Raw genomic sequence first — 26704 nt, forward strand, 5'->3', positions numbered from 1 at the left:
AGCCTCCATGCATTGCCACAAATTATAAATTTTTCTCTGTAATACCACTCTCTAGTGGTGAGAAAGAAACAACCGACATTGCTTCGCGCTAGCCAAACATGCTGTCAATACTTTGATGCCTTTGATGACTTTGATTTTCAGTTTCTACAAAATGTGAAGAAATACAGACTTTGCGTGAAGAACATTGCAGAATTCTGTTCATCCTCTAAAACTCACCATTCTCATTGAAGTTGTAGCAAGTTGTATTTCACAGTTTCAGGGTGATAAATATGTTGTATTACTGCTATATGTTAAATTAACAAATGTTTGGTAGATTCTTTTTACCAAAAAACAAAGGCTAATATAATTAAATAAATCGAGAGACAATTCTGAATAAGATCTTTTATTTTATTTGATTATTATTTTTTTTTATGATACATAACTCCTCAACAGAATTGGAAGAATTCAGAGGCAAATTTCACTGTAGGGGTACCTTGTGTATATGACATTACATTATTATGGTTTTGAAGTGTGCAGTAGTAGGGGGTATATGGCTAAGGTTAAATGTCTGAAGGGGTACAGGACTATGAGAAGTTTGTGAACCACTGGTCTACGCAATAAAAACAATAGTGTAGCTGGTTTATATTTTATTGTTTATTGAAATAGGATCCCTATTAGTCTTCACCCTGGTGAACACTATTCTTCCTGGGGAAGAATAAGAATAATAATAAGAAATAAGTGAAATATTTCACCTATTAAACAACAACTAAAACAGAAGAACATCATTCAATATCCTACCATCAAATCTACATTCATACAAATTCATCTGTTTACAAAGTGATTCATATAGGTTATTTTCTAATTACAGCCTTATTTAATTAAAGCTTAGTGTCTTAGCGATTGCAATTACTAAAACATAGGATTTGAGGTTTATTTTAACCAAACTTGCCTGTTTTCCAGTTTTAGCCTCTGAAAAGTCACTTTCTGAGCAACTTTACACAATCTTTTGCATATTCATGAGTGGGCGTGTGACTTCCTCCTCCACGCATGGTGACGTAGGCCCACCCACTCAGTAGCCGAGCTCATGCTGCTTTATAAACACGAGACGGAGCGTGGGGGCGGGGCGGTCACCGGTACATACATAGACTGTAGAAAATACATACATAGCACTGTGTGAAGGACGCTGAAATGCTCACCCTCGTGGGCGTGTTTGTTTACATGTCAATCACGGCAGAGAGCTTCCTGGAGGCGCGGCTTCTCCAGCTCAGTGCCGCGTCAAATTTGTCATCAAAGTGGGAACGCGTCATCAAATTGGAGCGAGGTGTTTGGGCTCACCCTGCAGTAAGAAAGGAGCAAATCACCCTCTAACTAACGATTGAGGGAATCAATGAAAAAACACTGTGGGCATGTGTATGAAGCCCTAATAGCACTTTATCATGTTTAAAGCACAGAAAAGTAGATTTAGCATAACGTGGGCCCTTTAATGAAATACTTTGGGCTGACTACATACCATAATCCTTTTGTTTACATTATATATGCGTGTCATGCTCTGTAAATTAATTATGTAGTCACCATCCCACAATGTTCCACAATGTCAAGTCTATGTTTTATATCACTGACTCATATCGGTGCACTGAATTGTTGAGGCGTTTTCCAGCTCTTTTGTTGTGGTTGAAGTGCTGCACTTTACAGTTGGGTACTCAAAGAAGCAATCTTTGCTTTTGGTTTTAGTAGCAGTAAGGCTAGGGCTGCATTCCATGTTCCTCATCCATCTTTTGTTAGATGTGTTTCTTTTTTTTTTTCTGTGTGAGGGATAAGTAATAGCCCAGATGTGTTTCATTCCAATGGCCTCAAACTGTCCACAGTTGTTTTCTTTGTTTGTTCCAATTCACTTGTAATCCTGTCGCTTACTTTTTCAAGACATCCCTGCATTGTCTCCGTTATTTATGAGCAGTTGTGTTGTTTTATTCATCCTTTCAGAAAGATAGCGTTTCATTTTACACTACCTGCTGCAACTGCCTACTTCAGCTACACAACTATCACCTCAAAAAGTTGCTGACAAATACTATGCAAATAACAGGTCATGTTGAACAGTCTTGGTGCAATATTTGATCCGAACACGCAAATATGTGAAATCCCAGTTGCACAGTAATTCAACACAACTTCAGAGCAACAGACGCACCTGATCCATGTTGGGCTGGAGAGATAATTGTCTGAGCTGGCTGCAAAATCTATCTAAAATCAATTTTTCCTGTCAAATGGGAGCACAGTGATTCCATTGCTCTGCAGAGATCGGAAATGATTCAATCTAAGCGGTAACAGTTTCCGCCTCGCAAAAAGACCATCCGTTTGCAGGAGAGGAAATTGATTCCATTGGCAAAAAACCTGAAATCAGAGTCATCTTTCTTAATCTCTTCTCAGCTTCTTGGAAACGTCTTGGCCTTTTGGAGGGAGTAATGAGCTCACAGGAGAGTTTGATGATCCATGTCCTCACCCTTTGCTCCAAATACATAATGTGGCCAACTGCTGCAGCCTTGTTACATATGCAGCATGAAGCCAGACCATTACTGGTCTGGGTCACAGCTTATGCCACTTGTTAAAAAATGTCCTGTCGAGATCACATGTACAGAGAATGTGAGTATATTTATACTAGTGTTGTACTAGACCACAATATCCACTAACCATGACCCAGGCATGCCTGAAACCAAGACACGACCAAGACTTTTGGGAGTCGAGACCAAGTGAAAAACCAAGACCATAAAAATCCATTTTAAGAAACTATGACAAGGTTGAACAGTTAGAGAACATTATCTCTTTAATTTTAGTTTGTCTTCAACTCTTAGAAAGCACAACACGCAAAAATCTTAAATCTCTACAATTTTGTTTAACTAAATTCTGGCAAAAATTGAATCCTTGTATGTATTCAGAACACACTGATTAGTTTTAGTTTTAGATATTTGAAGATAAGATGTTTGCCTAAAACCGAAACGCTGAATTACTTTGCAAATTATTAGTACCATTGCATTTATGGGTATAGATGTGTACTAACCTCACTGCAATTAAAACTTTGCAAGTGAATAAATCAATATGAATGCTTCAAATAATAAATCAATTAGGAATATATGTAAGTATATACAGTATTTACCAGTGACATTCCAACAATGCACAATATAAGATAAAATAATAAAATGTTTAACTTGACCCCACTCATACATTAAACAGCTGCTGAAACACAAAAACACAAAGTACATTCATGTTCTTGATTATAAGCAGCCTCTCTCTTTTCTTGGACTGCACGACGTCTCCATTATCTGCATTCAATGTGGCATGTATCATTTCTTTCTTATCCGCTCTGTTTTAATCCCATCCAAGTAATGATCTCTATAATGTGGACCAAGTACAGTCGTGATGCAGATCACAGGATCTCTGTGAAACGTGCGCTGATGGACTCTGAAAGCAGATTTATGCTGCTGATGTTCAGCCATGCATCAGGCTGCCGTGTTGACGGAGCGATACGTGTAACTACAGTGTCTAAGTGACACAGAAACATAAATCACACTTAGATGCTCCGTCAACTCTGCTCAGAAAACACTTGAGTGCTCAGATGTATTGAAATACAGCCCCTCCGTGAGTCCGCCATCAAGTTCGCATGTTTCTAGACGAGCATGATTCATCACAACATCCTGTTTCGGACAGCTTTTTTTGGTCAGGAAGGTGTTTCAGCCGAAAACTAAGTTTTAAAAATAATGACAAGGATAAACAGCTACAGAGCATTCTCTCTTTAATTTGGTTTTCTTTTAAACACATTTGACAGACAAAAACAAGGTGTCTGCAACTCTTATAAAAGCACAACATGCAACAATCTTAAAGCTGATATTCGGAGTTTCTGAGAAGTCTATGTTTATGTATGATTCTTTTGAAATGCGAAAAAATACCTAATACCGCTTTTACTATGGTCAACTGCCGGTGGTCATTCATATACATCAATGTATATAAGTTCCGCCTTTGTCCTATAGACCCCTATACAAACGGAAACGAGCGCCGTGATCGCCCAGCCAATAGGCTTTGACTTCCTGTTGCGGACTCTATTAATCAAAGTGAATGCGGAACTGTGCATGGAAACAACAGCAAACAGGTGAATATGATTTTGGCTCTTACTTCAGAAATGTCCATTGTCAAAAGACCATAGACTTATATCAGTGCGGCCCGATGCAACCTTGTTATGTTCCACGCTGCGCATGCAGAAAAGTAGAGGCGTGGTTTCTGGTAGATTGGTAGGTAGAGAAAGTGGAGCGGTATAGGGCGGGGCATCGAGGTGTTTCTCAGAAACTCCGGAGATCAGCTTTAGATCTAAATTTGTCCAACTAAATTCTTGTGAAAAATACATCATTGTATGCATTTAAAAGCCATTGATAAGTCCAGAATTATTTTAGATATCTGAAAATAAGAAACAAGTGTTGAGAGGTATTTCTGAGTAGAAATAAGATGGACTGATGTCTGAGTTTTTGCAGGTGTCCAACTCATAAGGTACTGGAAAAGTTTTCCAAGGTGGCAGAACAATCACTGAGCTAATGCTAAATGTTTGAAGTCAAATTATAACCTTAATTAATCAGGAACAGTTCCAACTGCTTCTCCTTATCATCACATTGATGAAGTTGAAGAATAGCGGATCAGTGCTGGTCTCGACTTGTCTTGATAGAAAATCCAGAGTCTGGCCAGTCTGAGTCTGAGACAAGACCGAGTACGAATGCTCTCGAGTTTGAGACAAGGCTGTGTTCAAAATGCCATACTAACGTATTACTCATACTAAGTCTGACATCAAAATGATGTATGTATGTAGTGCGTTCACAATAGATGGTATGCAAAGAGACTATGGGAGAATAACCCAAATGTATACTATATTGGAACATTTCCTAACTATGCACGGTGGGTGCACTTCTCATACTTAACATATTGTAAAATTGTCTTTTTAAACCTTTTATAAATAGGGCTCTTGTTTTGAAGTTAACCAGACATTTTGTCAGTAGCACAATGGCGGGTATCCGAGAATCTCCAACATGTCGGCATGGAATGTGTTTCCGTGAGTTTTATGGATCAAATGACCACATGATGATATTCTTCCTGGTCACTTTCTCTCTTGATATGTTTTCATAACTTTCAAAGGTGGCGAATCAACAGAGATATTTAGCCTCAGTGGGCTTCAGGTTTTTGTCGTTGTAGGTTTGAAATGGGAAACTTGGAAGTATACTTCCGGAACGGTCACTATACTAATCATACTAATAGTATGTAGTAGACAGTATGCACTCATTAGCCACGTTCACATGGGAGCTTTAATTCCTCTTTAAAGCAGAATAAAAGTGAATTCCTCTTTAACCTGACCTTGTAAACACATAATTCCTAATGCTAATTTAAATTAGATAATTCCTCTTTCTTGTAAACACTTCACTTGGTCAAAGCCACTTTAAGTTTATTCGAATCGTTTTGCTCTTGCACGACTTGCGGCGGCCCAGACTCCAGCCTATGCTATTTAATAAGAGCCTTAAAAGACATGGATATAATGAAAAGAGTGGATGGACAGAGGCATAAACATACAGACTTTCACAAGGGCACACACAGACTTATTAAACACACACAGACCTTGGTAAACGGAACAGTCCTCATGTGTGGTCGTCTGTGATACAGCCGACAGTAAAAAGGTTTGTTGTGTGTTTTTCCCGATTGACGTGATACATCATGTTCACCCACTGTCCAATCAGAGCCTTCCCAACCCCCAGACCTAAAGCGGAATTAACTAAAGCCGAATAAACCGGTTTTCCATGTAAACCTCAGTTTGGGAATTACTATTTCTATGTAAAGACGAAGCAGAACACTTTATTCCAAATGACTTAATTTGAAAAAACTAATTCCAAATTAGAAAACATCACATAACCGTTGCCATTGAGTGTGTAGTGTACAGTCCGTTGGTGATTTCGAACATAGCCCACAACATTATACAACACGCCCACAAAAATAATAATTTTCACTTTCACTCATGCTCAACCATCACCAAACAAACACATGCCTCACAGATAAATGATGGCACACGCAGGCTGTGTTTGCTGTATCAGTCATGTTGGTGGAGTAACTGCCATAGTTCATTAACTGTTACAGGCGGTGTGTGCGTGTGTGTGTGTGCGTGTGCGTGTGTGTTTGGCCGTAAGCGATTCTATTGGTCGACGTGTTTTCAGGAGCCAATTAAATTGCTTTGGATGTTTTGTGGGTTGTAGCTATCATGTATGTGTGATAAGAAATGAATGAATGAGAAACCTTCTGGAACAAGAAATATGAATATAACTCAGAAACTAGTTAGGTCATAACTTTCAAAACGAGATGAAAGCAGAGATCATATTTTCACGGTTATTCTGGCACCAAACATGATATACTTTATGCAAAGTTAATGAGAGATATTCCTTAGGAACACTTTAACTGTAAAAACAATTATGTGAATTTTATTCTAAGGATGTCCTTGATTTCCTGTGAATAAAGAGAGTTAGTGGCAGTATAGAAAAATACATTTCAAACATTTATCAAACATTGTGTCTGCTTCTAGGATGTTTCATTGTTAATTCTTGGAGAAAAGCAGAACACAAAGGGAACAGATTCGTGTGTCGTGTGTTTCACAGCATGGTGGGAAGAACAAACAGTCGTAAATTCCTGTACTCAGCTCCTTTGTCTCTGTTTGAGAGGGAAAAAGGGGGAAACTCTTCCTGACCATGTGGTCAAAAAGTGTGCCGTGGTATCTGTCATAGACATGACCTCCTACACTGGTAAAAAGCTGACGGAGCAAATACTGTCATTATTACTTAATTAAAGTTTTGAGCTTATTGTCCTTATTCTGTCACAAATAGTTAATGTGTAATAGTTCTCTCTTTGAGGTAGATACATTGACATTCCCTTTGATGTTTAATATTTACTCACTTTGATGGTTTTTTTTCCTTTCTGTGTCCATTTTCTAAGATTTAACCCCCAATCTTTAATTAAGGAGGAATCTTTCAACTGTCTGACTTCTTTTTCACTCTCCACTGAAAACACGAGACCGCTCACAGTATATTTGCGTAGCTTGCACTTAGATCATCAAACAGATCCATAAGGGAACAGTTTACATTTTGTAAGTTAAGTGTCTCACTGTGTTTTTTTGTTATTGCAGGTTCTAGTTTTATGTAGAGGACAAAAACAACTGTAAGAAAGTTTGAAATGTTTTCTCATGAAATGTCATTCAGCGAGTCTTTAGCCCGAGGCTACAAAGCCTAGCATAAATATTCTATGTGTTCAGCTCTAAGTTTTAGGTCTCTAAAGCTTGGCTGGAGCCCGTTACTTTTCCACCAAGGCTGTATTTCGCTAATAATTTAACATGTCATCGAATAAAGCAACAAAAAGGACTTAGAACATTAAAGCCATAGAGAACGAATTGTTATGTTTAACTGGTTACAGACGTTGCAAAAATTATTTAGTCGAAGGTGCTGCACAGGACTCTGAGTCTGTGTTCTAAATGGTGTACCAACGTGCTACTCATACTAAGTCTAACGTCAAAATGAGTATGGTATATAGTGCATTCACATTAGATGGTACGGAAAGATTGAGTACCCGAGAAATACCTGGATATATACTACTGTATATCGCTGACATAGGCAACTGGTGGCTCGTAAAACAAATCCACAAAAGTTGTATTTCAAGAAGTTGGAATTTATTGCCCAATATAATACACAAATTACTTCCAAAACACACAAATCGACAGCAAAATGCAAAAAATACATTAAAAAAATTACACAAAATGTCAATAGACAGACACAATAACCACTTTAACAAACAGAAAGACTACAAAAACACACAAAAACAACAACACATTACAGAACAGCTCCAAAGACACACAAACCATCAACAAAATAACAGAAAATGACAGGAAAATACAGAAATCCACAACGAAAATGCAGAAAATGACAGGAAAGTATGAATAATTACAAGAGCACAAAAAATAACAAAAACATACATGATGACTCCAAAAACACACAAAATGATTATAAACTGACAAAACAACAAAACCAAAGACAAAAAAAGATGAGAAAACTCTTTTTCCCCTTTGTATCTGATCCGAGGGTCACATGGTCAATATTTTGTCAGCATTTAGAATAAAGACCAATCAGAGCGTTAACACAATCACATTTTTGTGGCCCCCGCTGTAATAGAGTTGCCCATCCCTGCTATATTGGAACATTTTATAAGTATGCACTGTGGGCATACTCAACCGCCCCATGATGCATTGCGAGCGGAACTTAAAATGGTCCTGGGACCAGCTTCAAGTTAAAGTCACACTTTTCAAAACCTTTTCAAAACAAAAGAATCTCTTCTTGTCTTCTGTTAGTTTTTTAACGCTTTTGTAAATAGGGCTCTTGTTTTGAAGTTAACCGGATGTTTAGTCAGTAGCACAATGGTCTCCAAAAATCTCTGAAATGTCGGCATGAAATGTGTTCTCGTGAGTTTCATGGATCATATGTCCATATGCTGATATTCTACTTGGTTACTTACTCACTTAAAATGTTTTTAGAACTTTCAAAGGATTTTCAACAGAGATATTTAGCCTCAGTGTGCTTCAGGTTTTTGTCATTGTAGGTTGGAAATGCATCTTGGTAAACTTGGAAGTATTCTTCAGTGGGAATGGTCATCATCCTTATCTTCCTAGCCATACTTATAGTATATAGTAGACAGTATATACTCAATGAGTCAGTAGTGCATAGTGCGGAGTGTGCCATTTTGAACATAGTCTAACATTCCCTTGAATTTTTTTACAATCTAACAAAACCTAATAAATGCTTTTGTAGTGTAGGAGAAATCCTCTGGATTCTCAGGAGAATTGTGCAGAATATGAAGTGTCCAGGGCCCGGAGGGATTGGAACAATACGTTAGAACACCTCAGTGTTTTTTTTTTATTTTTTTATTTTTTTATTGGGCCTTGGTAAATGGAGGCTTTAAATTGATATTTGCAGGACTCTCCTGTCTTTTCTGACACAACCAAGAGTAGATTCGAGGACACGGGCAAGGTCGCGGAAGGCTAGTAAATCACACGGCAGGTCCAATCATTGGATAAATTGGTAAAAAAGTGAGTGGGATGCTCAGAATAGGTGAGAACATTGTGAAGTTGTCCAATGAAAAATGAAAAGCAGTGATGGATGGAGAGCCTCAATTTCCCCCAAAAAAGAGAGAAAAGTCCAAGCGGTGGAAAGGATGAGGTGAAATAAGTAGATTACACAAAAAAAAATAAAGTGCAAGAATAGGAATGACAAGAAAAAGGAGGAAGAGGAGGAGATACTTTGGAGCAGCTGTGGTACGGAGGCAGTGGCGAAGATTCAAGGAGGTGTGGGTGGAGGTGTTGAAAGAAAAATTATGTGGCACACTGAGGAAGAGGCAAGGTGATAAATGTCTCCTGCTTGTTCCTTCACTTGACAATTATAGACAGATGTGGAACAGATGTGGGCCTGCTTTTTTTAAGTGCACATAGATTTCTTTTTTGTTTCGTACCTTAAAAGATTTGTTTCCTTTTGGGTTTAATTCAAGCTGTAGAGCTAGTGTCTAAATACGAGGAAAAAATTCTGCACATTTACTGGATTGGAAATAAAGTTTCATTCAACTTGTGAGGGTTTTAGACGTGTTTTTGAAGCTCTGTTAGCATTCAAAGATAAGAAGCAGAATGGTCAGCCATTCCTTCATCAGACCGGGTCAATATTAAGTTTCGTCAGGACAATCACTGCAAACTGACCTTCACATCACTGCAAAGTTATCTGTAAAAAAAGGGAGCCGTGATACTAGAAAGGTCAGCTTTCTTTGTATTACATGCCCAATAAACAGGGCAATGCTGAGATAATACACAAGATCTTGACATCATACAGTGCAAATTTAAACGAAATTGAAGAAAAACACAAATAAAGTTTGAAAATCGACAGATCTAACTCACCCATTATCAGTGTTGTGGTGGTTTTGAAAGGAATGAGATGGAGTTGTAGGGTTACTGGTCAGATGTGGACACAAGGTTTATTTGGTCAAAGGGTTTTTGAGGCACACTGGTCTGGGATTTAGACATTTCCGTGTGTGTGTCCCACTTAATCTGCAGTTGTTCCGTCCTCTCAGGGTTTTGTATATTGCTGATAGTGCATAACAATGACAGAGCCTCTGAGAAGAGACCTTGGCAAATGTTATCAGTGTACGATGGTATCTGGCCTGCTTAGGGCAGTGGGACCTAAACCAGGAGAGATTCTGTAATCACATATCAATCTTTTTTGTTAAAAAAAAATCTATTATTTTTAACAGAAATATATATACAGGTATATGAATTACAGAATCACCAGAGAGACATCAACACCCACACATACTTTCAATCAATCCAGTAGTAGTCTGTTCTATTTCCTATTTTACCCAAGTCTCACGGGTCATTTTCAGCTGGATCCACTGTCCCGGAGATCCTGTCCCCTGCCTGATTACTCTGAGTTCCACATCCTAATTAACCATTCCATTCAAAACTGCCACAACAATAGCTTTAACACTTTTATGTGGTTTAAACACTATTTTATGCGATCATGTAGAGTTGATTTAATACATTGGTTCCCGAATCCCAACCTTTTTTGGATTGTGACCCCATTTTCATATCATGAATTTCTGGTAACCCTAAAGACATTTTTTCTAGAATTAGTTTTGGATCAAGTTTGTCATACTGTATTACAAATACAGAGTTGCCTGTATTAGTAACAAGTTGTGGCAGCTCAGATATTTTAATACTGCATTTTATTGTTGTTGTTATTGTTATTATTATTATTATTGATAACTAGATTGATATTTGACAAAGTAAAAATATCGAATACAGTTTTCAATTACTAGACAATTTAGACGACCCCTTTTAAACTCCAAGTGACCCCACATGACATCCCGACCCCAAGGTTCAATAGATCATTGTTTTCCAACATAAATAAATATAACTTTTTCATGGGAAATCTGAACCATTATAGGATTGTTTTGTTCAATTCTTCCCCAATGTCCTTCCGTACACCAATAAATTTCAACTGTGGCACATTAGACTTTGAAATTGAAAAAAACAAATATCTATTTGATTAAGGTGTACCTAAAAGCGCGAGACTCCCTTAAAATGCTAAGACAAAAAAATGATAATAAATACACGATGGTTTCCTTGTTTAACGCATAACTTATCAGAAGAAAGAAACACAACTGGCTTTCCTTCACCACTCGTCCTTGGGTTTTGTATTTCATCCTTATTTGTGCTCTCAAGTATTTCCTAATTATGTCTTACATAGTATTTCCATTTTTTTCTCACTGCAACATCCACTGCTACCCACAGGAATTTAATTTCCTCTTTTAGCAGGTCAAGGTCGTTCTGCACATGTAATTCTAATAGAAAAAATCCCCTTGTTGAAAAATATGGAAAAGAAAAGATGAAAAAGCTGGTGGCCCTCGTTGGTATTGATGTCTTCTTTGAATTCAGATGAGTGCTGATGCTTTTGTTAAATAAATATATACATTATCAGCATAGCCGTATAAATATGCTCTTACATTTGATTTGATCCTGTCTTTTCATTGTATGGTGTATAGATAGATAGATAGATAGATAGCTTTTTATTGTCATTGTACAAAGTCACACAATGAAATTTGTAGCAGCTTGGTAAGGTATTACGACTTAAAAATAATAATAAAATCTTTATAATTTAAAAAGACACAAACATCCACTTTTGAAGAAGTTAAAAGCCTTTCATACATTACAGGGTAAAATAGGTTGTAGGGCTTTATTCAGTTGAACATTAATATGAGCACCACAATCTTTGTTAAAGAGTAACTAAACCCCAAAAAAATCACTTTTTTCTGCTGAATACAAATTTATTTGGGTTTTAAGTAGTGCTGTTTATTGATCCTGGTCCAACTCTCAACATTTTAATCAAAGTATTTCAATTTAGCGTATTTTGTAGGCAGTGTCTATCCGTACGGTAGCCGTATCAATATACCAACATTCCATCCGTACGCAGCGCCTCTATTTGGCCAGTTTAGGTCACGTGATAGGTCAGTCATTGGCCGGACTAAAACTAAACCTTACCCGAAACCTAACCCTTAGCCTAAAAATTGTTGCGATATTGGGTTATAACCTAACCCTAATCCTAACTCTAAGACGATACGTACTTGTACTTCGGTAACCGTACCAATAGCACCGGGGGTTGTCCGTACAGCAACCGTACAAATAGACACGTTCTATTTTGTAGTCAAATGTAAGAGTGATTGCCCTCCATGGATTGAAACCTGGCTTTTACAATAGAATTTTGCTATTGGCTGAGAACGTGAATCTGCAACGTCATTGGACCATCATGCATTACTGTTGGCTCCGCCCCTCCTTTAAGAACTAGCACCTGTGGACTCTGCAGTCTGTGTTGAGTAGGTTGGACTGAGAGGCTATGTTTGAAATCACATTCTAATGTACTACACACTACACCCTCAATAAGAATATACTCTCTACTATATATTTTTAGTATGATTCGTATGGTGAATATTCCCACTGAAGAATACTCCCAAGTTTCCCAAGATGCATTTTGAACCTACAACAAAAACCTGAAGCACACTGAGACTAAATATTCCAGTTGATTCTCCACCTTGGAAAGTTCTGAAAGCATTTTAAGTGAGAAAGTGACCAAGTAGAATATCATCATTTGACCCATTAAACACATTTCATGTTGTAATGTTGAATATTTTTGGAGACCCTTCATTGTGCTACTGACTTAACTTCAAAACAAGAGCCCTTTTTACAAAATAGTTAAAAAAGTAATGGAAGACAAGAAGAAAGGGGATGTTTGGCTTTTAGCTTGAAGTCAGTCCCAGGACCATTTTACATTCTGCTGGCAATGCCTCATGGATCCATTAGGTATGACTAGTGTGCCAGTTGTGCGTACTTCAGAAATGTCCTGATATTGTATATATCCAGGTATTTTTTGCATACTAAATATTTTCATACTATCTAATTGTATTCTGCTATCTACATACTCATTTTGACATCAGACTTAGTATGAGTAGCACGTTACTATGCCATTTCGAACACAGCCAGAGAATTGTGAATAGAGAGGTATAGTGACTATTAAGTAGGTAGTTAGCATAACATAGATTGTTCTTCGAAGATTTTAGACATTGAGAGAAAAATAAACATCAAGCATAAGACTGTGGTCAAACTCAGCGTGGGTGATTTCACTGTGAGGTTGAAATGAAATCCTCAAGGTCAAAAGGCCACATTTAAATTTAAGTAACATTTTAACCACAAGAAACCATTATGCTATACTACTATACTAACCATGGTGACCTACGATAGACTGGCGACCAGTCTGAGGTCTATACCACCATCTGTCCTGATGGGCTCCACACTAGCTGTAAGTACCTGTAGATCCAGACTCAGTGAGATTTATTTTGGTGTTTTAAGCCACTTATTTAATAAATGCTAACTCACGGCTCACGGCTTATGCTGAATTAAATTAAGGGCTTTGTTTTGGATAGCTTGGCTCCTCTGCTTATCTGAGTTATGTATGCCCTCCTTTACCTTATTTATAATGCCCTCCCATTACTGTAGACTTCCATTGTGCTTTTGCTGTTGTAAAGCCAGTGATGATCAAAAGCAATAATAAGCAAAATGCTCCCCCCCACCCTTATTTTAAAGGTCCCATATCATGCTATTTTTCACCCATCTCCATTTGTTCTAAGAACCCCAGAAACATAGTATTTGAGGTTTATTTTCCCAAACTCACCTGTTTTCCAGAGTTTTAGCTTCTGAAAAGTCACTTTCTGAGCATTTCTACACAAACGGGCTGATTTGCGGCCTACTTATGCATATTCATGAGTGGGCGTGTCTATAGACGGGACAATGACTTCCTCCTCCCCACACGGTGATGTAGGGCCAGAGGACGGCCCGCCCTCCTCCCACCCACTCCGTAGCCGAGCTCATGCTGCTTTATAAACACGAGACAGAGCGTGGGGGCGGGGCATTCACTGCTACATACATAGACTGTAGAAAATACATACATAGCACTGTGCGAAGGACGCTGAAATGCTCACCTTCGTGGAAATCAATGAAAAACACACTTTGGGCATATGTATGAAGCCCACATAGCACTTTTATCATGTTGCACAAAAAAGTAGATTTAGTTTAACATGAGCCCTTTAATGCACATATCACTGCTGTTTGTGAACAATTCCAAAATCTATAGCAGGTGTAGGTGAAAACTGACAAACTTTAATCATATTTTCTATTTTTTGTGTTGTTTTTCTTCTTTTTTTAATGAAAATATACTACATGTACGACACGGATATTGATTAAGTAGGCTTTATTATGGAGATTCTGTGAGTTCCTTTTAAACTGCTTTTATTTCACAGGAGATTTAAATTGACTGGTAAACTACAAAACAATGTTGGACTGTTTTAATTAAGGAAGGATTAGGCAAACCCTGACTGTGCATATGTTTACATATTTACAATTCTTTATGTCATCGTGCCCCTGAAAAAAGTAGTAAGCGGGTCAGAAGATGGATAGAATTATTTTTGTGTCCTTTGAATGTTTTTTAAGGATTTATTTTATGTACAATGTCTCAAAGTCTAACTTTTCTGTGATTAAATGAAGACCAGAGGTGAATATGTTTCCTACTGAAAAAGAACATGATGGGACACGGTGAGCAGCGTTGCCAGTTTGGTTAGTTAGATGCTTTAGGGGTGGTTTTGAATTTTAGCTCGGCATCAAAAAGTAATTTAGAATGTTAAGGTCAAAGCATCTAGTGATCGCTTTCTTGTGTCCTTATGAGTTCTTTCTGGGCAGATGCCAGATGGCCAGATGCTTTGATGCTTTCCTTGCGAAAGAACTCGTAGGGTTACATCAAAGCAATCACTAGATGCCTCTGAGGAAGACTGACAGTTGGCAGTCGAAACATGTCAGGAGATCAAGTTTCCTGAAAAGGTTGCCTGAATAAATGAAACTTTAACATATCATTTCAAAAAGGAAGATAAAATGAACTTGTTGGAATTACTAGGTAAAAAGTAATTTAATTTGGTTCAAGAGCTGTAGTTTTAAAAGTTTATGGGTTGATTTGTGTTTTTTTTTTTTTTTTCTCTCTTTCTTTTTGTACCGTTTTGTGGGTTGGGTTTTTATCATGAGTATCACACACAACAGTCGCTATTGATGAAAATAATAAACTTGACAACTAATTCTGCATTAAGTAGATTTTTTATATGTATTCAGCTATATTCCTAACTTAGTCTATGCAAATATCTTTCCTTTTACTGTGGTTTTTGCCTTTAGATGTATTATTTTATTAAAATGTAAAGTGTTGAGAACTCAACGATAATTCTGCAACGTTCTTTAATTATATATTTTCTTTACATGTTTGCAATGGGTAGACTTGCTCACGAATGGGAGTAGCTTGTACTAGATGTGCATATTGATATTTAGTGTCTTTGTCTGAAATGAATCAAAGAACAATAATTTCCCGCATGTCTTACTTCCATTGGTTCATTAACAAAAAGCTTGGGATAATTAGCACGCTGTGTACAGCAATGCTTTTCTCAGTTTCGCTATTCAAGGAATCCTAATGCATGAGTCCGTCTGATGGACTTGACCTCCTGTTTGACACTTTCTTCACTTACCCTTTACATCTTGCTGTGATTAGACGGAACGCCTCCCACCTGCTCTGAAAAGCAGACAAATTAGATGGAGGGTTCGCTTTGGCCATGTGGATCGGTGGGCAGTTTGCTCACAGATAGGGCCGCCAGGAGAAGCTCCCCTCTGTCTGATTGGAAATCTGTAGACTGAGTGTGTGAGTAAACATGACTGTCAAAGTGTGTTTGAACAGGAAGATTAACTAGTGCAGCGTCAGAAATTAATAAATCTGTGAAGCACTTTTAGAAAAATGCCACATAAAATTACCGAAATGCTCCCCTCGTTACCTATTGAATTATTCAACATGTTGTCTCATTCATCATCTATCATTCTAAATGCATTACATCATTTCAATGTCTTTTTTGTCCACTTTGCATAATATAATTACATTTCGGCAGTTCTTTTTAGAATCAGCACTCTTACTGATTTTCATTGGTGAGTATATTGCCAAGTCAGGGTTACGTGCCCCGCATTCTACTAAGGCATTGCGCTTACTCACTAATTCCTATTTGTCAAGTTACTTTAACGCAGTTAGATTATTTTGTTACTCATTTTATCCCTGAAAGTTTCAGACTTGCATCTTGTAACCCAGTCATTTTATATGAGTCTTCCCTAGTTTAACCTCAATTAAAAACGCAATATCTACGCGACACACGGAAAAGTTGTTGTAATCGCTTTTTAGTAATGGTCAATGCCAAATCCCTAATTATCATTCAGAACCAATTAAAAACTGTGAAATGAAGAATAGTCAATTATATGGTTGCTAGGATTGCTGATAGTTGTGTTAATTCCTCCTTTAATCTATTGGACCCAATAGTCTTGTATAGAGTAACGGCAGATGTTAAAGCTTATCCAAACACACTCACCCGTAGCTAGTCATTAGTCTAGAGTTGTGTTAATGTCAAACTAATAATACACAATATAGTAGATGTGTGTAGTTATGAATGGGTGGGTAGAACAGTGGAAAATGTTTAAGCAAAGTATGTGTAATGATTTGTCAAAAGTTGAGTTCGGCACAGACATGGGCAACTGGTGGCCCTCGGTCGAACTTGGTGCGGCCCCCAAAGTAAACGCACAAAAAACACAAAAACAATAATACACTACAATAATCCACAAAATACAACATTATAGGAAAACACTGTAAAAGACAAGACAATAACACAGAAAATACTCCATAAACGCACAAAAACCTACTACAAACATGAAAAAAAAAACACAACAGTAATGCACAAAATGACAACAAAAGTACACAAAAAGACAAGAAAAAAAATTATTCTGCAAACAACAGTACAAACAAAACGACAACATAAATATACAAAATTGACTGCAAAAAAGGAAAATGACAACACAAATACACAATATGACTCCAAAAGCCATACATTTTACAGCAAAAATACACAAAAGGACATCAGAAATGCACAAAATGATTTAAAACATCCTTTGAATCAGGGGTGTTTTGGCCTTTTTAACACTAGATACCCTCATCAAAGGGGGTCAGCTACAGGGTGATGAAGTCTGAGCTTGTGTCCCTTAACTGTTTCCCACTCTGCAGCTTTGGGCCACTTCACACCAAAACTAATATGTTGATATTTTTAGTTGTTCTTTCATCTCTTCTTTTAGAGTTCTCTGTAGCTGCAAATATATTGATATAGGCGATATTTTAATTTTCATATAGCCAAAATAGAATTATTACATCTTGAATCTTGGCATATTGCCCAGGCCTGGTGTCCTGCTTAAATTATTCCATCGCTAATATTCTTTTCAATTCAACTTTATTTGTATAGCGCACTTTACAACAAAGTCATCTCAATGCACTTATCAAAATATAAAATTCATAATAAGAGCCTAACAAGATCTACATGAACAAGCATTTAGCGACAGTGGGAAGAAACAACTCCCTTTTAACAGGAAGAAATCTCCAGCAGAAAAAGGTTGAAAGGTGGCAGCCATCTATAGAGATAGAGAGATAGAGCATCAGAGTGTCTCAGACTAGTTGAGCCGTGAACCACAGATCAGAAACTGCCATCATCAGCTTCACAACACCTGAAACAGAGCAGACAGAGAAGGAGGAGAAGGCACTGACTGCAGAAAAACATGATACAGTATTATCAAGTCAACCTGCCTTGGCCTTGGGCCTCACTCCTAGTGGCCTAATCAATACTTATTATACAAGTGACAAAGCTCTTTTCATTTATTGGTAAGCTAACAGCGACTCCAAGGTCTGTAAATGCAACCGTTTACAGATGAACATGTCTGCTTTAGCGGTTAGGTTATGTTATGATTCAGTCCTGTTTATGCGGTATGTAAATCATAGCCAGCTACATCAGTATTTGAATCTCCTCCCATTTATTGAACGAGAAAATGCGACGAGCCCATGTCTGCTCTAACGATTAGATTGTTATGATTCAGTCCTGTTATCAATATCATCATTATGTCATCATGGATAGAAGTCATCAAAGTTTAGCAATAAAATATGAAATACAGCTTCTTTTTATATATATATATATATATATATATACATATATATATATATATATATACCCACATCCATCTGCTAGCCAGAAAGACTCGATACAGGGATGGTCTTGACCAAACAGCCTCAGTAAATTAAAAACATTAGCCGGACTCTTCTTGTCAAAAGTACGCATCATATTCAGTGCTGCTACAGTTCAAATATTGGCAGTTGCGTTGCATTACTCACATGTCGTCTCGTCTTATTATTTTCACAGCAATGAAGGATGTCGCCTGTGATAGTGAAGTGAAGATTCTCTCCCCTCGTGCCCTAGTTTTTTTCAGTCGTTCTGTTCTGCTTTCACCAAATGTTTTAGAAAGCACTGTTGCTTGGAATCTCCATGCTGTGCTTTAGTGTCTCACTGCGGTCTGTTTTAGACAAACACTTTTTGGACGACAGACATTGTGTTGATACAATTAAAATACTACACATGCTTATCAGATCCCAATAACCACAAGTATCGCTCATATTTTCTGGCTTTAAATTGTCGGACAAACCCTTTCCTCTGCTGTGGCAGATGCAGAGTTGAATGATGTCCATTTATTTTTGAAAAGACATAATTAAAATGGCTTTTTAAAGCAAAGCATATTCACTCTTTAACCATTTTACGATGGAAACGACTTCATCAAGCTCCAAATATCCTCTTTGCCAGATATTAGCAGTGACTTGGATCAGTAATCCTGATCATGGTACCATGATCACTTTAAAGCACTGGTTCTCAAACTTTTATGGCTATTCCCCACTTTGAACGAAGGTGAACTTTCAAGCCCCCCATGCCCATTGTTCCCCAAATAATCCACTTTCATTTTTTTTTTTAACAAAAAGGGATCAAGTTACATCATATTTCATAATGCATCACAACGTAAATAAATTAATCACCTGCATTAAAAACTCATTTTAAAGTGCAGTAGTCAAAAATACAGGTAATATTGTTTGCAATCTGTGCCAAAAAACTTAAGAAAACTAAAATGCTACATTTTTAGGCTATGCATTATTACTTTCTTTGTGTGTAGGCAATGTTTTTCCTGTTCTTTTTATTGTCAGTGAAGAAAAGCATACAAGAAAATTAGCATGAAATTGAAAATTCCCTCCTGTTTGTCACGCCACACCTGTCATTTTTCCATTCCCTACCGGTGGGGGCGCCACACACTTTAAGAAGCACTGCTTTAAAGGCTTGGAAGACATTTCTATCCCCATTAATAACGATACAGTTGGCCAAATGTATGGGCACCCCCATTTTTTTAGAAAGACCACAATGAAATACACAATCTAGATCCAATCCAGATAAAATTTGTTGGATTAATTGAGAAACCAACCTGACATAACTGTGAAATTGCATAAAGATTGTCATTTATGAACTAAGATAATCATTTTTAAAATTCCGCCAATGGTAATCAAGAATCAGTATATTAATCCATATCCCCTCCAACATTTAATGAAGTCTTCCATGGCATAAATTCTATTCTTGGGTTAAAGTTTTCCAAAATTCATTAAATACTTGTGACGTCATCATGTTAACAATATATTACCTCCGGCAAGGAGGTAATATATTACAAATATATAATTTCCTCTGCAGGTCGTAGCAAACACAGCATATTAATACAGACATTCTTATCTCACCCTTGTCAATAGTGTTGTATCATTGATATTCACATTTTTAATGTTGTTTTTTTTTTACTTATTTCTTGACGATAACCTATTTTACCTGACTCTTAACATCATCTAAAATTCTAAAGTTCCACATTTCAGCCTAGTTGGAGGAGGCATGCTAATTAAAGTCAGTGCGACACCGTCTTTGCCCACCTGTAAAATTAGAGCTGCTCTGCGGGTCGGCCCTGTAAGTATTTTAATTACCGCTCGTATATGGGAAAGGTTTCACGCTTCAGCGGCACTTTCAGCTGCTGCTGATTGAGACAGTCATTGATGGAGAGAAAACTGCTCCAGTTACAGAACACGGTGTCAAGGAAGAGTCACGTGGAAATACGATGAAAAGATAGTAGATTATGATGAGTGTGAGCGATGAAGTGTATTTATGCCCTAGTATTTATGCCCTGAGTTATATTGAGCTGCTTTGAGAGTAAATGAAGAGTGATGAAAATGCCATGCCTGATGTTTGGTCAATATAATTGTGAATAATGGCTTTTGTGTGTTGGGCGTAGATGTGTGCACTGCTTCTGCTTGAGTTGGTAAAAGTTGGGAGAGAATTCCAAGAAGTTCATTTTGTCTTCTTTTTTTCTGAAATAATATGTTATAGTTTCATTTAACGTTTTTTTATTTTTTTATTTACATTGAAATTTAATTTGATCTCCTAACATGTTTTAACTGCCAACTGTCAGTCTTCCTCAGAGGCATCTACTGATTGCTTTTACGTCCTTATGAGTTATTTCTGGGAGTGGCCAACCTGAGAGCTCTCTCGGGCTGGCCACTCCCCCTGTCGCCTGATGGTCTCTGGAGAAGAGTGTCCCAGGTGTGGGTGTAAGAATGTGCAACATTTAAAAATATTCCCACAGGTAGAAATATGTCATCCTACGATAGAAATTATACATTTCCTTTGATGTATGTAAGTGCGCGCAGTGTAGGAAAATAGCGGAGGCCACAGGCCATTTGACCTTCAATTTAGCCACGAATGCCCCGAAAAACCTTGTTCCAAGGACCAAAATTACCCCCAAGTTTTTTGTCAACCACCACCACTGCTCCCAACACACACACACACACACACACACCACTGCTCACATCAGCTTTCCTGAAGCTGTCGTGCTGCCTTACTTCATGGACCGCTAGCCTACTTCTAGTCTTCCGATCAAATTTTGCATAGAGCTTATAATTTTAGTCCTGAGTTTCCATGCGTTGCATGGTCGGGCCCCTCAGTAGATCTCTGACTTGTTGTGCCCCTACACTTCAGGACGCACCCTTCGGTCTTCAGGCCAGGGTCTCCTAAAGATTCCTAAATTTTTTAAAACCCGGGGAGACCTGGCGTTCCAGGCTGTGACCCCCAGACTCTGGAATGACCTTCACCAGTCCCTCCAGGGGCTTGACTGTGTAGACTCTATTAAGAAATATTTGAAGACTTTGCTTTTCAGAAAAGCTTTTGGTGAAATGGATTTTTTATCTTTTATTATCCTTTTTATGATGCTGCTCCCGTTGTTGTTAATTCACCTTTGTTTTATTATCCTATTATAATGTTGCTCCTGTTGTTTTAATTTCTCCTCTGTTCTGTACAGCACTTTGTGATTTTTATCTGCGAAAAGTGCTTTAAAAATAAAAATGTACTTACTTACGCACTTGGTTAAGACCGTTAAGAAGACACCCATCCAACAAAGTGAACCAGTCCAAGATCCTCCACCAGATCCACCCAAAGTTCCCACTAACCCGTTGACAGAGATGCACGCTGCCAGCAACGATTATGAACTGAAAACTTTACTAAAGCATGCCGAGCTAACCCATTGAAACATAACAATGGGCTAAATGCTAACAACTTCATAAAAGGAAGAGATCAAGTAAAAAGTTCACGGCTTACTGTCATCAAACCACAAAGAGCCACCGATCCACTTATGGTCAGATTTAACACTTGTATGAGAGGCTAAATGCTAATATGTCCCACGTCATGTGAAATCAATGTTAACATTAAACTAACATCACTATTCATCCATCCTAACTTGTAAAAACGCAATATTTTTTTAAAATTATATTTCACTTGTTCACTAGCAAAGCCCCATTAGACAGCAATGCAACTATTGTGATTATGTGTGATGTGAATATCCTGTTCGCACTGCTCTCAGTAGACTAATGATTAAATCAACAGTCTAATCTGGTTTAATTATAGGAAATCAGAGAGATATTTATCAACCATAACTTCATGTAACTCATTATCAGATATATAATAAACAAGATTCAGCAGCACAGTGACGTGCCATGACCACTAGGGTTGGGTAGGCACGTTGCAAATCGAGACCACCAATGACAATTTCATATGTTTCTGCTGTCAAGTGTTAATTCAATTCAAATCAATTGTTGGAAATTGTATAAAGCAATTTCCAACAAAGTCATCTCAATGCGCTTATAAAAATATAAAATTCATAATAAGAACGAAACAACCCAATAAGATCCACATGAACAAGTGTTTAGCCATCTAACAAAATCAACATCATAAACACCATTAAAGAAACATAAACAATTATTTAATATAGCCTCCATACTCTCCAACAAGATACAGTATACTGTATCTCATGACACGACAGCACATCTGTTGTTTGTGTTGGAAACACAGAAACAGAGAAAATGACAACTCAGAACAGCCTCAGTGAGGAGCATCCACAAAGTCAATCCTTCCTTTTGTTCCATTCACTGTAAAAAGTACGAAACATGTTCTGACCTTACCTTTGCTGAAGCTCTGGTAGCTCAAGTGTTGGTCTCCATCTTTCAAAAGCTGTTGTTTTTCCTCAAAACAAAGTTTCTTCATCATCTCTAGCGCTATCATTCACACTGTAGTGTAATCCCGCCCACTAGTTAAAGAACGTAGCAGCAGCAGTCACGTGTCATCTATTCACTAATGTACTGTGAAATTACGTATAGCATTTAGCATAGCGCAGTTACGTGCAAAGGCAGCTCTCTACGCTGCCTTTACGCGTAAATTGATGTCACATTGGGGACCTGACTGCGCATGCGCAAACAAGTAAACTCACGCAATGAGAACGGAGGCAGAAGAGCGACGTGCCTTTGGGAGGGGGCGTGGCCTCCCTCTGCCTTACAGCGGAGCGAAAAAAAAAAAAAAAAGACTGCAGCTGTTCCAGGAAACAGCGCTGTTTAGTAATTTGGGCTATGAAACGCACAAATGCGGACACTTTCAAACTTATAGGTACTGTGGGCTATTGGAAATGGAAAAATAAATAATTTATAATTAAAAAAAAAAATATATATATATATATATATAATTAAATAATCAAAATATCAATTCACCCTTGGGTAGGAACTGCCTACCTTGCCTACCCTGACGGCACGTCACTGCAGCAGCAGTGGTTGATATTACAGATTATAAACAATATTGGAGTTATTTTTGCTTTATATATGTGCTTTTTTTTTCTTTTTTTTTTAGATAATTTCTTTATAAGTGAGGAAATAAATGAATTGCAGACAATAACACTAGTAGTGACACACATGCACAAATATATTCCATAAGCCCCTGAGTACTTTGAGTCAATAGTTATTTTTAATGTGTAAATGCTGTTACTGAAGCAGATTCTAGTGTTGATTTATTCAATTTAATTTGTGTTTGTAAGGAAAATGTTTTCACTTTAAGTTGGGAATTCATTTATTTATTTATTGTTTTTATTTATTGTATTTTTTATCGTTACTGTGATGAATACCAGTATATCACCCATTCCTATGTGGGAGAGCAAATCAGAATCAACTTTATTGACCAAGTAATGTATGTTATACACACGAGGAATTTGACTTGGTGAACTGTGGTCTCTGTAATAGTGTAAACATTAAATAGTAACAATCAACTTAGTAGTGTAAACATTGATCAGTAGCGATCAAAAGATGCCTCATGCCTCTGAAGAAGACTGACAGTTGGCAGTCAAAACATATAAGGAGAGCAAAGTAAATTTCCTGAAAAATGTGGTCTGAATAAATGAAACCTTAACAAATTAGAGAAACAGTGATTCTACATTGAAACTTTATTTAAAATTGTATAAAATCTAATTGTTTCCTGTGTTGTGCCAGCTGCAGGAAGTCGATAGTTTCCTGTATCCACAAAATAGGACAGCGTTTTATCTCCTCTACTTGCATTATTAAAGTGGAAGAGTTGACTTTCTGCCCTGGGGATTGTGCGACGGGTGTTTACGTGCGTTTCATAGCAAGAAAAATATCGGCGCTTCAAACAGGCAATTTATTTAGATTGCGATTAAACGTGCACGGATCCTGCATGTGTGTGTCCGTATGAGCTTGACAATGAAGAGGCACACCTACACTCACGCAGCAGCAGTTTTAATCAATCTCACGCTGTGTTGTCAGATAAGCTGAGGATGTGAGTGTTAGGTGTAGGTGTGTGTGCACACAACCAGATGGAGATAGTAAGGCACATGCGTCAAACTCGAGGCCCGGGGGCCAAATCTGGCCCTTTCGAGCTTCTAATTCGGCCTGCAGGAGAAAGTAAAAATTACAGAAATAAACATGTATCATTGTGTAAATGACAAAATATTTCAGTTGTAGATATCTCAGCCCCTCCAAATACACATGGATACAAAATCATATTTTTGATGGCAGTATTTTTTTAATCTTAAATTGATGGGGAAAAAAAATTAAAAATTCTGCAAATCTCCTCAAATTGTTCTACTAAAATAAATAATTGTTCATAATATCAAGGAAATGTTGGTGAATGTATGTTTAAGGTCACTTAATGCTTGGATATTGTTGTCCTCTTATATACTACTTTATAGGGCTGTTGAAAAAAATTGATTTGGTGATATATCGCGATAATATGACGCGTGATTCTTGGATTGATTCTAAATGCATTCATATCAATTTTTTTTTTTTTTTTTAATTAACTTTTTAATTTAATTTTTATTTTTTTTTAAACCTTTATTTAACCAGGAAAGTCTTTTCCACTGCAGGAAACATTGTAACTGCACAAAGAAGTGTGCTGAAACCTGGGCATGTTGACCAGCTTGTGTTTTTTCAATAAAATCTAAAAAGAAAGTACTAACTTTCTGCATTTATCTGTTGTTCTAGACGTATAACTCAGTTAAGTTGCACTAAAGTCAAAGTTGGTTTAAAAGCCACATGCAGGCAGATTGTATGTTATTTTTTTTATTTTAAGTTGTTGGCACATGGCATGTTAAAGCCAATGTTTTGAGTGTAAAATATGCCAATAAAATATATTTCATCCATAATATTCTCATGAAGGTGTACACATTTACACATTAGTTGTTTCTTTAGTCATATAAATAAAAAAAAAAAAATTGCAATAATCGCCTCTTACTTTAATAACGAGATATATCGTATCGTATCGTGACCTATGTATCAGGATACGAATCGTATGCCAGGCAATACACACCCCTACTACTGTGTATATGTAAGTTATACCTTGAAGTGCAAACTAGGGCTCATTAATGTTGAAATTGCTCTTTTTCCTGCATAAAGTCTGTGGCCCACTTTGAGATCCAACTGGTTTGTATTAGGCCCCTGAACTAAAATGAGTGTGGTAACTTATATTTTTTTTCATGTTTTCAGGATAGAACTCAATATCAAATATGCTTATAATGTGCCTGTTATACTGTATATACGGTAAATAGAGACAATCTGGGTTAGTATTCCTGCCGTTTTGTTTGGCAGGAATGAATGAACGTAAAAGCTTTTCATCACACATAAAAAGCAAAAGAGCTAAAAGATAAAAAAAAAAAAAAAAACAAGTGGATTTTACTTATTTAATATAGAGATGCTTAGAAAAAATCCCCAGTTTCCCAGTAGGCCTGATGATAGATTTGTTTGACTGGTTTGATTTCTTTGTTTCTGCAGCTGTGCCTTCATTGCTATTGAGACGCTAAAGTCTCTTATTATAATTCCAACCCTATTTTTTCCTGAAAATAAACCCTTCCCTATGTTTTATTTCATGTTGTTAAGTGATTAGGCTATGGAGCACTTAGTCTTTCAATTTAAACACTAAATAAAAACCATCACAGCTAGCTAATCCTTTCCATGTGGTAAGCAGAGGACTCACACCCCCATATACGCACACACGGCGGCAAATTAACTTTTGCTTCCAAATGTAAATTAAGGCCGCAATTAATTTGTTGCTGAAAAGCCATTCATCCCTAATTATTTCTTGTTTGTATCCACCTTCCTTTTACCAGACGCTCCATCTGGATTTTAGCCGGAATCAGCTAACCCTGAATTAGTTTTGAATTAAAGGCAGACGCTCCCTACATCACATGTGCACAGAAAGTGACATCATGCTCCAAAGTTGCCCCCTACAGGCCACATCCACTACAGCATCCCCACTCCCTACAGTTACTGATGAATCCACTATAATGCAGAGCCTGGGGGAGAGGGAGCCAAATGTGTTACAATAGAATTATGAATAATAAACACAGCAGCCTGAGAGCTCACAGTTCCCTTCCCTCTCCTCTTTTATTTGCTAACTGAGCTGTATAATTTCTCCTAGTTTATTCTCATGTCTAATTATCCATTCAGCGTGCCAAAAAATGAGAGACTTTCCGTTTGGCGCTTTTTGTTCAAATGACATATATAAATGAGGATGGAGGTGATTGGTAACTCAGCTAAAATGACAGGCTTTCAATAATGATGTATTTCAGTGTAAATTAAGGCCAACACTGTTATATTTTTGTTTTTGTAAGAATACATGTTGCCAGTGACCTGCTGTAACCTTTAAAACAATGTTTTTTTGATTTTCAAGAATTCACAAATTGAGATTATTACCATTCAAAATGATAGAATTCATTTATTTTGAGCTAAAACACAAAAAAAGGTTGTACAAAAAAAAGGAA

At 37.2% G+C, this 26704-nt stretch overlaps 1 protein-coding gene across 4 annotated transcripts in view; it reads left to right on the forward strand.

Annotated features, from left to right (window-relative positions):
* The window catches only part of astn1 (astrotactin 1), a 385350-nt gene that overhangs the window by 237330 nt on the left and 121316 nt on the right, over positions 1-26704 (forward strand). The gene's annotated exons all lie outside the window — the stretch shown is intronic.

Source organism: Gouania willdenowi, chromosome 17, assembly GCF_900634775.1.
Source record: "Gouania willdenowi chromosome 17, fGouWil2.1, whole genome shotgun sequence".
Taxonomy (NCBI): domain Eukaryota; kingdom Metazoa; phylum Chordata; class Actinopteri; order Blenniiformes; family Gobiesocidae; genus Gouania; species Gouania willdenowi.